Raw genomic sequence first — 15,199 nt, 5'->3', positions numbered from 1 at the left:
TGCCAACACCTTGATCTTGGACTTCTGGCCTCCAGAACTGTGAGACGATAAAGTTCTGTTGCTTTAAGCCCCCGAGTTTGTGGTGTTTTGTCACGGTAGCCCTAGGAATCTAACGCGCTAGCGAGAGCAGAGGTCAGCACAGAGCTGAGTGTTGGGGTGCCAGCTCGGCACGTCCCCCGCATCCAGCCCCAGTCTCCTGTAAGCTGCTTTACACATGGGATTTCTGCATGTGATTGTATCTGAAAATTATCCCATAGTTATAAAAGCACTTTCATTTTACGAGATGGGAGATGGAAACTGAGGTCCAGAGACAAGTAGGACTTGCTCGAGGTCACCCAGTGGCTCAAGCAGCGTCTTAAGACAGGAAGGCAAGTGTTCCGGCTGCCGTTCCTGTTTTCTCTGCTGTCACCACTCATTTGGGGTAAAGGCCCAGGCAGCTTGGGGACAGGCTGTGTTCAGGGTGTCATTTCGCGTGGCTCCACTTCAGAAGCTTATTTTCCCCTCTTTTCATCGTTGCTCTGAGACTAAAAGATGGTGCCCTGATTGCATCAAGCACCCAGGCTTCAAGGCCAGCAGGGCACGAGGGCTGGGCCGCCCCTCCTAACCGTGACCTTACGAGCTGCCCTCTTGGCAAAGGTGAGCGGCGGGTGGGAGCTGGCAGAGCAGGCCTGGGGCACAGGGTTAGGCCCTGATAACCCGAGATCAAAGCAGCCTGTCAGCAGTGTCAGCTGAGAGGCCGCCAAGACAAGCGACGCGGGCAGCTTTATCTCCCCGCTGGCCCGAGAGCCGGGGCGGGGAAAGCACCACGGTTCCCGGAAACTATTTCTGGAAGGCCAGGAGGGACCTGATGGGGCCCTTGCTCATGGCACGCTGGCTCCGGGTCTCCTGCAATCTCACGCACCCCGCCTGGTTTCCTCTGTCTCGCGTTTGGGTTCTTTCCTGCTCTTTCATCCACAATTTTCCATTTTCATCTCTCCGTGTGCTCACACACAACAAAGATGGTTTTCTCAGCCCTGCAATTCCCGCTTTCCACTTCTCTCTTTCACACACAGAAGATGGCCGCTGCCCTCACCTCCCTGCCAACACACACACAGCTGCCTCTCTCCCTCCTGGCCCTTTCCATCCTCACATTCGCAGACAACCAGCTTTCTTCCACCTTCCTTTATACACGTGTGCATTCTCGCACGCACACGTACACACACACACACACACTCACACCTGCCTGGGTTCCAATCTCCAAACCCTCTTAAACCAGAATCCAAAGACAGCTGCCAATTAAAGCAATAAAAACTTCTAGCCTTCCTCTCAGTTATTATGAACTCTGGGACCATTTCCACCAGCCGATGCCTGGACTTTTTTTTTTTTCTCCCTTCAAGGTGTTGACCCTTTAATTTGCAGCTGGAAGAAACCCAGCCACTGTTCCCGCTCCAGCTGTGGCCTCTGTCAGCTGGGCAGCCCACAGCTGGCCAGTTTCAAACACATCCACTGGAGCCCAGTTACCTGGGCACTTTTAAAAAGGAAGAAGGGGGGGGAGGGGAGGGAATCTACATTCCCAATACATTATCTGAGAGATTCCAGAAACTTCCACACACCAAAAGTTTGAATTTTCCTCTCTACCCTTAAACTCACACCTGATCTCTTGACCGGGTGTCCAGCCTGGACAAAAGGAAGAGAGAGGGAGAGGGACGTTGATGTACTTTCTACTTTCTGCCATCAGCACCTGCAAGGCTTCAGAATTTCCTCAGACTAGCTGGGCTGGGACTTCCCTGGCGGTCCAGTGGTTAGGACTCTGTACTTCCACTGCAGAGGATACGGGTTCCATCCCGGTCGGGGAACTAAGAGCTCACATGCCGTGAGGTGCAGCCAAAAAAAAAGAAAAAAAGAGAAAAGAATAGCTGGGCTGGTGGAATGGGAGGCGGGATGGGTTCAGGGAGTCACGCCCTTGCCCAAAGGCAAAGGGAAGGAAAGGAGCATTTATGGAGCCCCTGCTGTGTGCTGGGTACCTTTCCCATCTGTTCTGGGAAATGTCCAAGAGGCTGTGGGTCCTGCACTCAGCACAGTGCCTGGCGCATAATAAACACTCAATACTTTGCAAATATGTTGCTCTTTTTCTTAGCACCTTCACAACACTGTTCCATGGATATCCCCATTTTGTCAATGAGGAAAATGAAGCTCAGAGGCGTTTGGTGACAACCACCTAACCACAGCCCATACATGCCAGAGCCCGGCTCTCCCCCGCCACCACCACCCTTTCTGCCAGCCACGTAGCAACATGGTTGATCGGGGGAAGTTGTATTGCATCCTTTTGCTTCTCTCACAGAATCATGCAAGATTCTAGTTTTGGAAATGTGCTTTTCCTAGCTTCTTGCGGGTCTGGTTAAATCTGAGTATGACATCTGAAAGGGCTCCTATAGACCCCCTACAACCCAATCACTGACGCTGAGATTAAAAGCAAACTGAAGCAAGGGGAAGAATAGAGGGGCTGTGTAGTTTTCATCTACCCTTATCAGGGTAACAGCTTCTCAACGTTGCTTTGGGAAAACAAATGTTCTTTTACTGGGTATAATCATAGTGGAGCTGTCAATCACGAGCTCACCACCAAAGGGAGGGCCTAGGACCCAAGCTCAGCCAATCAGAGGCTCCCTCCCAGGAATTCGCATCCAAGCTGGGGCTGAAGCTTCGCAGCTCATTCATCTCTTCGCCTGAGTCCTTGAAGCCCTGTTACCCAGTTCCCTTAGCGCCTGTTTTTTTCGGTGGCTTTGTTCCTCTATTCTACAAGCTCCCTCCTATCCTTCCAGTAAATTCCTTCTTGGCATACGTTAATGAAAGTCACTTTTGTTGCTTGCAGTCAGAGAATTCTAAGTGATACAGGAAGGCATGCAACCAAAATCACCCAGCAAGGCAGTGGCAGTGAGGAGACTGGAACCCATTTCTGAATCCCAGTTCATTACCTCCTCTCGGGCCTGGAAAGACGTAAGCGGCTTAATTCTTTCTTTCACCCTCTATATCGCTTAACAGCTCTGAGCCTCAATTTCCATAACGGAAAAAAAAATGGGAATATTAGGTCAAATACTATGAAATTGCAAGTTTTACAGTTCCAAAAAAAGGGCAAATATGGGACTTGCCTGGCGGTCCAGTGGTTAAGACTCCGCGCTTCCACTGCAGGAGACACAGGTTCAATCCCTGGTCAGGGAACTAAGATCCCACATGCCGCGCGGTGCGGCCAAAAGATTAAATAATAAAAAATATAAAAGGGCAAAGAGATTGGCAATATCATATGAAATGTGTCCAGATCCCAATTCCAGTTCATCAGGAGGGAGGTTTTTCCACATCAACAAGGAATTCTCTGGACACCTAGCTGGCGTTCAGTTTCAATTCTGACACTACCTGGAGATAGGGTCAGATTCCACAGGTTAAGGGCTCAGTCCCACGAGACTGTCCCTCCTGCCCCACCCCACCCCATCAGACACCAGTCAAAAGCCCAAGCTGTTACTTCTGCTTCTGACCTACCAGTCACAAATTGGGGGTTCCAAAGACCCCCTCCAACTCAGGATCCCCGTTGGAAGTCCAGATTGTTACCTATACTTCTGACCAACTAGCTATAAATCAGAGGTTCCCATCACCCCCTCCTTGGGTTCAATTAATCTGCTAGAGCAGCTTACAGAACTCAGGAAACCCATTTACTCACTAGATTACCAGTTCATTATAAAAGCATATAACTCAAGAATAACCAGATGGGAGAGATGCATGGAGCAAGGCACGTGGGAAGGGGCACAAGGCTTCTATGCTCTCTCTGAGGGCACCATTCTCCCCAAATATCCATGGGTTCGCCGACCTAGAAGCTCTCGGAACCTTCTCCTTTTGTGGTTTTTATGGAGGCTTCATTGCACAACCATGATTGATTACATCATTGACCATTGGCAATTGGTATCACTCTCTAGCCCCTCCCCACCTCCCCGGAGGTTGGGAGTGGGGCTGAAAGTTCCAACCCTCTAATCCCTTGATTGGATATCCGGGCAATCAGCCCCCATCCTTAGGTGCTTCCAAAAGTCACCTCATTCACATAACAAAAGACACATTTATCAGCTCTCATCACTCAGGAAATTCCAAGGGTTTTAGGAGCTCTGTGCCAGAAACAGGAACGAAGACCAGATACATATTTCTTATCATAAATCACAGTATCACAATCACCAACGCCCCACCTGGCCTCACCGGGCCCTCGTCTCACTGGTGGTGTGTAGCCCTCCTCTCCAAGATCTCAGAATGGGAATGTAATGACTTCTGTGACTCAAAAGTCCAGGAGTGGATTCTAGTCTCAGGCAGAGATGGATCCAAACATTCAAACTAAGCCTTTGTGACTTTCCCCTCCCATCTCTCAGCTTCAAGTCTCATTTAGTTGACTTTCTTCCAAACAGGCTCTCACCTCATGATAGCAAAGAAGACCCTCAGAAACTCCAAGCTAACATCCTACTAATGTAGCAACCCCAGCCAAGAAGGTGTTCCAATTTCTTCACCATCCTATTAAGAGTCCCAGGAATGAATCCCATTGTCCTTCCTGGTTTAGGTCGGTCACATGGTCACCCATGAGCCAATCACTCTGGCCAGGAGTCAGAATGCTCAGATTGGTCAGGCCTCGGTCACACGCCCACCCCTGGACCTTGGGGATGTGGGTCAGCTTCACCTAATTGTCTGGACACAGAACAGAGGAGGAGCAGTTTCCAAAGGAAAAATCAGGGTGATTTACACAAAAGGAAAAGCAGGAAAAACTGTCGATGCCCACCCTATATATCCTGCTGGTTCACGGTGGCATAGCTGTACATAGTTCAATGCACAGATCCGGGTCACACATACCTGCATCTGAAAGCTGCCTCCATCACTTTCCAGAACTTGGGCAAAGGTAATCTCACTGAGCATCAGTTTCCTCATCTGTAAAGTGGACAGAAAACAAGTTTCAGCTCACAGATTTCTAAAGATTAGAAAAAATGCAAAAATAATAGGAAGTCTGTCACAAAAACAGTAATAATAATAATACAGTAAATATTGTTACTTTGGAAAAAATCTCAGTTCTCAATGCCCATAAATATCCTAGTTCATGGCTTCTGGATGGGATTCTCTTGTCTTTCTCTGTCCTCTTTCTTCCTCAGTTATCTGATGCTTTGCCTTTTTTTTTTTTTCCTTGCAAAGATTAAATACACACACACATACCCCCACACACACACACACACATACACACTCACAAACACGAGTCGAACCCAAATAACACACTCATATAAAATAGAGGAGGAAGTGAAGATCTGTGGGATTCATTTATATTCAACTGTGAGCAGCCCGAGACTCGTGTGGTGGAACATATGCAAAAGGCTTAAAGGAGGAAAGAAGATGTTAAAATTGTAATTTTCCCAATCATATTGAGACATTTCGTTCAGCCCTAATGACAGGATGCATAGCATATCTGTCAAACACTGTGCTACATCTCCAGGCAGAAAATAAATAAATTGAGCTTCTGCTCAGAGACAGCATAGGCTGAGATTGCTGTCGGTTTTGTTCCACTTTTTTTTTTTTTTTTTGCCTTTTTTTCTCTCCAAGCCATTTTGTTTTTGTTACCGTCTTTGTGAGATTTGCTCCTGTTTTCTCGCTTGTTCTTCTTCCTTCCACGCAAGTTGGAAAGGACCTAAGTCTGCATGGACCAGGAAAGTCCAGCGGACACCTTCCAGAAGCTCCACATAGGTCGCAGGATACAGTATAAGGTCTAATGATCAGGCCCTGAGGGTCCCACCTGGACCCTGACTTCCGCAAAGACCCCATATCTACTCCTTTTTCTAGTGGCCGACGCAGGAGGCCAAGATCAGTTAGGCAGAGAAAGGCTGCGATTTGGTGTCCCACGTGGTCTGTGGTTGAACTGATATTAGCCAGTGGTGGGCAAAAACTGAGGAAATCTATGGTCAATGGGTGAGAGAAAGGCACAATTTCAAGGATAAATCTGGGCACTTCCTTGGGTCTGAAGAACCTGATTTAGTTGTGAGCTGGTTCCTAGAATTTCCACTGACATCAGTGGAGCCCCACTAATGGAAGATCAGCAGCATCGGGGGGTTCTTGGCTGGATATATTTTTTGTTGTTGTTTTGTTTATTTTTTTTTTTTGAAGCTTAATCAATTGTAGAGCTATCTGGTGGGATCTATAACCCCATGAGCCATATTTTATATATGGGTTTTGTTTTCTGTTTTTTGGCCATGTGGGATCTTAGTTCCCTGACCAGGGATCGAACCCGCTCCCCCTGCGTTGGGAGCATGGAGTCTTAACCACTGGACCACCAGGGAAGTCCCACTGGCTGGCTATCTTGATGGCACTCCACCATGCTGGTGCTCAGGTCATCTCACCCACATACCTTAAGGTGTGGCACTCCTTTCTGCCTTCCAGGGTAACACTAGGGCACCAGCCTCAGAGGGACAAGGGACGGCAAAGTCCAGAGATGTAATCAACACACTGAAATCGCACATCCTTGAATGGATGGGGCATTCAAGAGCGGAAAACCTGAAACTGAGTCAGAGGAACTTGGATCAATTAGATGCAAGGAAGAGATAGCCGAGGAACTCTTGAAAATATTTTCCAAGCCAGTGGCAAGAGAACGAGCTTGGAGAGGGAGACGTGGACCAGATCTGGAAGGATTTGAGCATCACCCTAGGCACACATGGGAGCCATGGAAGGGCGGAGAGCAGGACCATGATGATGAGAGTTGCATTTCAGAAGATCACGCAGGCTGCGGGGTAAAGAATGGATGGAGGGAGGGAAGAGTGGAAACAGTTGACAGAAGGCTCCTGTGGAAATCTAGAAAAGAGAGGGAGATGGCCAGATCGAAGACACTGGGAAGAGAATGGAGACAAGTCAACAGCTCCAAGAACTATTCAAGAAATAGGATTAGAAAGAAAGACAGTTTTAGGCACAAGAGACAAGGGGTGAACACCTAAAAACTTCCACCCTAAGAAGAGTTAGTCTAAGCTATTCCCCTACCTTTAGTTTATCTAACACAAGTTAGAAATCTTTTTTTTTTTTTTTTCCTTTAAATTGTGCTCACGGACCTATGGTATCCCTACATGTCTCCTGTCACCGTGCTTGTGCAGAATGCTTGATCTAGCAGGCTCTGAAATCAGACTGCCAGGGTACGGTTGTATTATTTAGAGTCTTCATTAGAAGCATGTAGAGACTGGATGCATTTCATAGTTCTCTTTGATGATCTACTTAGTAGGTGAGAAGAATTAAAGGGATGAGATTTTGAAGGCTCCAGAACATTTAGCAAGCCAATGTCCTTATCCAAATTCAGAAGGATGTGATCTTAATGCAGTCCTTGGCAGTGGAGTCAGGAAAGCAAAGCTGTGATGGAGAGACACTGTTCTATGTAAAGAAGAGAAAAAATACTTTCAGAAACTCAAAGCTTAGAGCTAATATCGAAGAAACACTGAATGGTCCCCAGTCCTCTAGCGAAAAGCACACGTATCTGCCAGCCTGTCGTCAAATAGCAGCTAATCAACAATCCAAGTTGCTAAGACTATCCATCCAGTGGATCTTATCCAAACAGGCTGTCCTCAGGCTGAGCAGGGCAGAACTAAAGGAGTAACCAGGGTGGGTAAACTCAACACCCTAGAGTAAATTAAGAGCTCACTACTCAATCCAGATCACAGATGGAATTGTTCGACATGGACATTGACCATCCTTCCTGAGTAAGATAACTGATCATCCCAGCAGTGTCTGGGACTTTCAGGGCTAAAATAGGGAAAGCCCCAGGCAAAGTCGGACCCCTGAGCCCCACTTGGAGCTCACGTCACCACTTTGAATGGTATCCTTTTCAATGGTGAGTTCAGAAAACATATTGACCAACGTGGGGTCCATTTTACTAGGAAAGAAAATCAGTTTGCTCCCTTGCATCTACTCCATCCATCTTTTCCAGTGGAAAGGAAATTGGTACAGCTACAGTGGTGAGTGCACGCTCTGAAGTCAGATGCAATGGGCTTAAATACTTGCTTTCCTCATGTTTATTGTGCCTAACTCATGCCTCTGATGTTAGAAAATGTATGGCAACGCAGTGCTGAACGCGGTGCCTGGCTTGTAGTAAGTGTTCAAAGCCACGAGCTGTTTTTTATTATTAGAACTTTCCATCGAACCCCACCCCAACCCCAATCCTCTTGATGGAACGCTACTTAGAGCTTCTAATCTCTCTCTTGGCATTTCCCATTTGACCTAGGCTTTGAGGAGCTTCTGTAATTCATCCTCCCTTCCCTGGGCCTTAACTGATAAGAGTCCAGGTACCAGGTTCCTCTTTGCAAATTTGTAACTGAGAAGATTTAGAAAACCTTTGATTAAAGTGACTAACATGACTGAATATGAAAGGAAAGCAGAACAATCGTGTCTTTCCTTAAGAAGGAATGGGTTATCTCTAGGGGGAAGGGAGTTTTCTAAGCCCCGAAGATGTTTGTTAAAGGACATAATGTGTATAAAAAGCTTAACACGGAGATCCAAACAATGTCACCGTCAAATTATTATCTCTTACCTGAACAATGGCTGTGGCCTCCTAACTGAACTACTGCTTCTGCCTTTTGGCCCAAGAGTCTGTTCTCCACCCTGCAGCCAGAGGGATCTTTTTATTTATTATTTTTTGGGGGGGTTGCGGGGGTGCCGTGCCGCATGGCTTGCAGGATCTCTGGTTCCCCGACCAGGGACTGAACCTGGGCCACGGCAGTGAAAGTGCCAAATCCTAAGCACTGGACTTAGGGAACTCCCCAGAGGGATCTTTTGAAAATGTAAGGCAGCTGCCCTGGTGTCCGTCAGGAGAAAGGATAAACTGGTATATCCATACAAAGAAATACTACCTCACAATAAACAAAAAAAAAGTACTGGTCCAAATTAGAGCATGGGTGAACTTCAAATACATTATGCTGAGGGAAAGAAGCCTTACACAAGACTACATACTGCATGATTCCATTTATATAAAGTTCTGGAATAGGCAAAACTCACACATGGTGAGAAAAATAAGAGCAGTGGTTGCCTGGGGGCAGGGCAGGAGGGAGAGGTACAGTGATAATACTTTCTAGCTTGATAGGGGTTAGGGCTGCACAGGTATGTCAAAAATTGTCAAAATTCAAAGAATGACAGGCTTAAGACTTGTGCATTTCACTGTATGTAAATTTTATCTTTAAAAACAAATATTGAACTCTGCTTAGTGATATGCATGCCTAAATGTTTGGGGATGAGGTCACAGGATGTCTGCAAGTTATTTTTGAAATGCAACAAAACTAAAAGATGAATTGATAGATGGATAGAGGGATGAATACAGGAGTAGACGTGTGATGAAGCAAACAGAGGAAAATGTGAAGTGTAGAATCCACTCGGTGGGTATATGGGTACATAATTTTTCAACTTCTCTATATGCTTGAAATTTTTCATAATAAAAAATGGGGGAAATTCCCTGGTGGTCCAGTGGTTAGAACTCCGAGCTTTCGCTGCCGAGGGCCCGGGTTTGATCCCTGGTAGGGGAGCTAAGATCCCACAAACTGCAGCAGTGCGGCCAAAAAAAATTTTTTAATAAAAAATAAATTTTAAAAACGGGGTTGGGTGGGGAAGGGGAGTAGAAAGGGAGATATGTCACTCCTTTTTAAAATAGCTTCCCTGTTTTAGTCAGATGCAAAGCCAGAGCACTTGCCCTAGCAGGGTCTACAGGATCTGGGCTCCTTCTGACTCCTAACTCTCTGGCCTCATTTCCTGCCACCATCTAAACAACCTTCAATGATGACTGAAGCCTCTCGACCACTTTACTTCCAGCCATGGCAGCCTCCTTGCGCATCCTCCAACATACCAACCTTGTTCTGGTGTCAGAGCCTTTGCTCTTCTGTTCCTTCTGCCTGGAACACGGTTCCCCCATTTCACAAGCTCGATTCCCTGACTTCTACAGTCTCTGGCCCCGTGTCACCTCCTGACTACTCTATATGAAACGGCACTTCCTCCCATCACTCTCCATCCCTTTACTTATTTTAGGTTTTTATCACCTGCTGGTACAATATTCATTTGTTTATTACCTATCCCGCTCCCCCGCCCCAGCAATATAGCCACTTTGCTTTGTTCCTTGTGGTATGCTGGCACCTAGAATGGCACCTGGAAGACGTTCCTTCAATCCTCACTTAATAAACACGTGAATGAATGCATGTGCTGCTGACACTACGAACAGTCATTGTAACTGAGTACCTGGTAAGTGCTGGCCCCGAGCTTTCGCTCCACTGACTCCCGTGCTGTCAGATAGCCTATGGCTATTTTGACAACTGAGAAAAATCGGAGTTTGAAAGATTGATTTACCCAAAGACAAGGGTCAGGGCTGGAAAAGTCCAACCTAGTTCTTCAGTTCCAAAGCCCAGAATCTTTCCACCTTGCCACAGGGCAGGGAGGGTCTAGAAGAGGGAGTCACATGGGAGAGAAGGTGTGAGCAGGTCGCCAGGACTACCCTAACTGCAGACGGAAAGACCCAGGTGCTGGGCTTCCCTGGTGGCGCCGAGGTTAAGAATCCGCCTGCCAGTGCAGGGGACACGGGTTTGACCCCTGGTCCGGGAAGATCCCACATACTGTGGAGCAACTAAGCCCATGTGCCACAACTACTGAGCCTGCACTCTAGAGCCCGCCAGCCACAACTACTGAGCCCGTGTGCCACAACTACTGAAGCCCACGCGCCTAGAGCTCGTGCTCCGCAACAAGCGAAGCCACCGCAAGGAGAAGCCCGCGCACCGCAACGAAGAGTAGCCCCCGCTTGCCGCAACTAGAGAAAGCCTTCGTGCAGCAACAAAGACCCAACACAGCCAAAAATAAATAAATGAATAAATTAATTAATCAAAAAAAAAAAGACCCAGGTGCCCACACATCCAAGGACATCAGACTCTCCATTGTCAAACTTCCAATGACACCTCGTGCCCCCGGCCCCCAGTCTACCAGGATCAAATGGTCTGACCAGCATTACTACTGGGCTTCCAACTTGAGCGGCTCTGGTACATCATGGTCTGCGTTGTTTTGGTTTTTTGGTTGTTTTTTTTTTTTTGGCTGTGCCACGTGGCTTCCAGGATCTTAGTTCCCGCACCAGGGATTGAACCCAGGCCCCAGCAGTGAAAGAGCAGAGTCCTAACCACTGGACCACCAGGAAAGTCCCTGGTCTGTGTTAATAAACTGCCTTTCAGTTGCAAAGATGACCTTAACCCCCACGTCAAACATCTTTATTCTGTTTCCTCTTATACACAGGCTATATCTATTGACCTTAACACAGCATTTTTTTTTTAATAAGTGTTGAAAAATGTTAGTTTTCTCCATGGTTAACTAGTCCATATCAGATGATCAAGTTCAACATATGGGGAAAAAAATGTCAAGAACATTTGCAATTATTCATAGATAATCAGTCAGTGAATGGGCATTCAAGAAGGGAGGGGCACATCAGTTGTTGCTACATGTGTGTATTGAGCACCTACTATGTGCCAGGCATTGTATCAGACACTAGGGGATGAGGAAGTGGGGAATGGAGTGTGTGCCCTGCAGAGCTCAGTCACTTCCTGTGTGACCTTGGCCAAGTTACTCAAGCACTCTGAAACTCGGTTGCCTCATCTGAAAAGTGGAGATAATTACATCTCCTTAAAAATGCTTTTATTGTGAGGAACACAGGAGACAATGTACATTACAGGGTCTAACACAGTGGCCAGAAGACAATAGCCCAGGAAAAACATGGTAGTTCCATGCCCACGTCTCCCTCCCTTGCTCCCTCCCACTTCAAGGAGACCTTGAGACATACATGGGGAATTCTGAGGTCTGGGCAGACCAGGTTAAGTGCTCCAAGTGAGGAAGTGACCCACAGACTATTTAATTCCTTAATTCTATGCCTAGGAATACTCACAAAGGAGGTATTTTTGTCCCCATGTTACAGATGGGAAAACTAAAGTTCAGAGAGGATAAGTAACTTGGCCAAGATAATATGGTTTTTAAGCTTTAGAAGCCTCCAGTTCTTGTCTTGTTCATCTCATGGTAGAGAGAGATGGATTCCAACCAGCTGCAGAAATCCAGAACGGCTGCTTGGAGGAGGTAGCCATTTCAAGAGTCTATCTTCACAGCATAACGATCTGTTTTCCTCTAATACCAAACTCAGCATTCCTGAGGAGTCTACATCCTGGATTCCATAACCCAGAGCTTTGCCACTTTCTTTCCAGCTTTGGCTGTAGCCCAAGTGGACATCAGCACAAATTTCCTCCTCTGAACACAAGTAAAACATTCAGATTCACAGAGACCTCCACCCGACACCACCCATCTCCTTCCCTTGTTATCCCCATATCTAAAGAGATTTGAGAAAGATGCTGCTCAAAATCTCTTTTCGAACTCCCTCCCACTGGTTGGTTATGTCAGACCTACTTTTTTGTCTCTTGGTGACAGGGTTTGTTAAAAAGGAGAGGGGAAATCCAGCAGATACTAAGACATCCTCCTCAGACTGGAGGACTGACCACCCTACCATTCAAAACATGCATGTTCTGGTTATTTACAATTACCTGTTTGTTTGGGAAGGAGTTTTTCTCTTTCTTGCACGTCCCCTAGCTGTGTATACAGTGAAGAGGACGGTGCCGAGCCTGTAAGATTTTTTTTTCCCTCCCTGTGTTTATCCACCAAAGAAAGTATTTTAAGTACTTTGTTTCCATTATGCTATTCTGAGCCCATTACTTGGTGGGGTGATTAAAGATGGCTTTTGGCAAGAGAAGAGAAAGCAAAGTGTTTGTTACTCAAATGACTGCTAGCCTTTCCCAGGCAGTCTTCAAAGGGGAAAACATAAACACATGGCATTCAAAATACATATTGGCTTGGTACTGGGAGCCCTGGAGGACATCTGGCCCTTCACCTTTGCCTGGAATCTGAGGAGCTGGGACAGGAGGCATGAAAAGGGCTCTTTCTAGGGCATCTTGAGGGCAACTGACCTCTCTGGGTTCTTCTATAGGCAACTGACCTCTCTGGGTTCTTCTATCTTCCTCCTCACCTGTGTGGTCCTTGATTCTTTCACTTGGCTGGGGTCTTCTTGGGTTACTTCCCAACCCTTTCAATTGTGTTTGGATCCAACCATGGACAAGAAATATGGGCCCTCTACGTTCAGTTCACGGGGCTTAAAGTCTTCTGGCATGGTCTACAGGCCTTAATCAAAAGAATCCCACAAGCATGTTTCCAAGAGGTGATGAATTTCACAATGGAGAAGGACAAGGCGTGTAATGGGCCTGGGAGTAGGAATCAGAATTTCTCTTGGGGTCAGGGAGGACTTCCTTGCATGTGCAAATCTGAAAGATAAGCCCAAACTGGGTAGGAAGGGGTCTCCTAAGCAAAGGCTGGGAGGAGAGAACAGGACTTTTTTTCAAAAAAGGGAAAGAAGGCGGGGTAGCTGGAATCCAGAGGACAAGGGCAAGGTGATGTAAACAGGTCAGAGAGGTCTTGGGTGCCCCTCCCCCCAGTATAACCACATAGCAGGTGCTAAATACAAGGTAGTGAAAACAGGAGTGGGAGGAGGAAGTGTGAGCTAGAATAGAAGGGGCCAATCCCTGCTTTCTTAACAGCCGGGTGGCCTTTGGGCAAGATATTTCACTGCCGTAAGCCTCGATTTCCTCATCTGTCAAATGGGTATCATTCGCCCTACCTCAAAGGGCGTGTGGTACATAGTTGGAACTTAACTTCAATGCTGCACTTTCCTTGTTTCACTGAGCATCTTGGGAGACTTGCATGAAGCCAAAAAACCCCATCTCTGATCGATGGCTCATTTGGAGCCTATCAGTCCCACAGGCCTGTCAGCCCCACTGGCCAGGGGACCTCACTGCAAGCTTGTTGTAATCACTTACCCTCCATCCCTACAGTCAGAAGGCGCCCTTTTGAAGTCAACATCTGATCTCTCCCTGGGATCTTGGGGACATTAGTATCTCCCTGGCCTATCTCCCAAACTATTGGGACAAGCCGATGAGATAAAGGGTGGGTGAGGTCTTTAGAGGATTCCTGTTCCCCTCCCTGGGCTGGGGAGGAAATCTGCATTGGTCTAGATAGGGTTACAAGTTGCACAAAAGCATTTTCCCTGAACTCACACCCTTAAGTCAAGGGCCTCTAGAATTCAAAATGGCACCTGCAAGTTCGGGCATGTCCAGAGCGCTGAAAACATCTGGGAATCTCTCTCTTCTGGAGCCAAGCGGGCAGCTTCAGAACTCCAACTGCTCAGGCAAAGTGAAAGCACAGGCTGGGGCAGCCCCCGTGCTTCCTCTGCTCTGACGTCTCGGGTGCCAGCTCCACGCTGGGTGCTTTTCTCCACCCCTCTTCATTTCCTGGTCTCCACCATTCTGTGGGACAGGGATAAGCCTTCCCACTTTTGACAGATTTGATCAAGTGAGAAATTCAGCTACTTGCCCAAAGTCTCAGTTATGAAATGGAAAAGAGAACTCCTGATCCTGAACGCACACACAGGTCTTTAGTCTTCAAAGCTGTCTTCATGGCTATTTAGCTGCCCCCCCTCCATCCAAAAATTAGATTACCCGGGACCCAAGGAGGCCCTCGAAGAATGCTCAGGTGGATGGAAGCCTCCAGGTGGGGGGGTCTTTGCTTTGAATGTTGAAATTGGATTTCTAGAGACTCCCAGGCTACCAACAGATCACTGACATCTTACATCCTTTTAGTCCTCTTCCAATCCCGTCTCCTCTGCTAACCTCACTCGAGTTCTAGAAGGTACAACCACAATCATCATAATCGTAATTGGCCCCATTTATTAAGTACTCTCTAAGTGTTAGATACTGACCCAAGCAATATGTATTTCCTCACGGTATGAATTTCAGCACCTGATAAACTGCTGTATCATCATCCCCATTTCACAGATGAGCAAAGTAAGGCTCAGAGGGGGAAAGTCTTCACCCAAGGTCACAGCTGGTAAGTGGCAGAGTCAAATCTGAAATTCCATCTGGCTGATCCCAAGCTCTCAACCACCTCAACACTGCCTGCTTTTCTGCCTTCACACTCTGACAACGGTCAAAAAGACAACACCAAAATCTAGTGAAATTCTGTCCGATGAACCCTGAGGCCCGACCCAGGTTTGCCCGTCCCTCTCCACCTCCACCTCCAGGCATCAGGGTCCCCACCTGTGGAATAAAGGTCTTGCTCAAATCCTGACAACAGCAACTCAACGCAG

At 47.1% G+C, this 15,199-nt stretch overlaps 1 long non-coding RNA gene across 1 annotated transcript in view; it reads right to left on the bottom strand.

The window, feature by feature from the left end:
- The window catches only part of LOC309611381, a 168,379-nt gene that overhangs the window by 76,294 nt on the left and 76,886 nt on the right, over positions 1-15,199 (bottom strand). Inside the window, exon 3 of the long non-coding RNA XR_014234492.1 lies at positions 4,852-4,926. This is a non-coding gene — a long non-coding RNA (uncharacterized lncRNA). The remainder of the gene's footprint in view (positions 1-4,851; positions 4,927-15,199) is intronic.

The sequence above is a fragment of the Balaenoptera borealis genome, assembly GCF_965194805.1.
Source record: "Balaenoptera borealis genome assembly, chromosome: 14".
In the NCBI taxonomy this organism is placed as follows: domain Eukaryota; kingdom Metazoa; phylum Chordata; class Mammalia; order Artiodactyla; family Balaenopteridae; genus Balaenoptera; species Balaenoptera borealis.
Note: the sequence above shows the minus strand (reverse complement) of the source record. Positions and strands in the feature narration are given on the sequence as shown.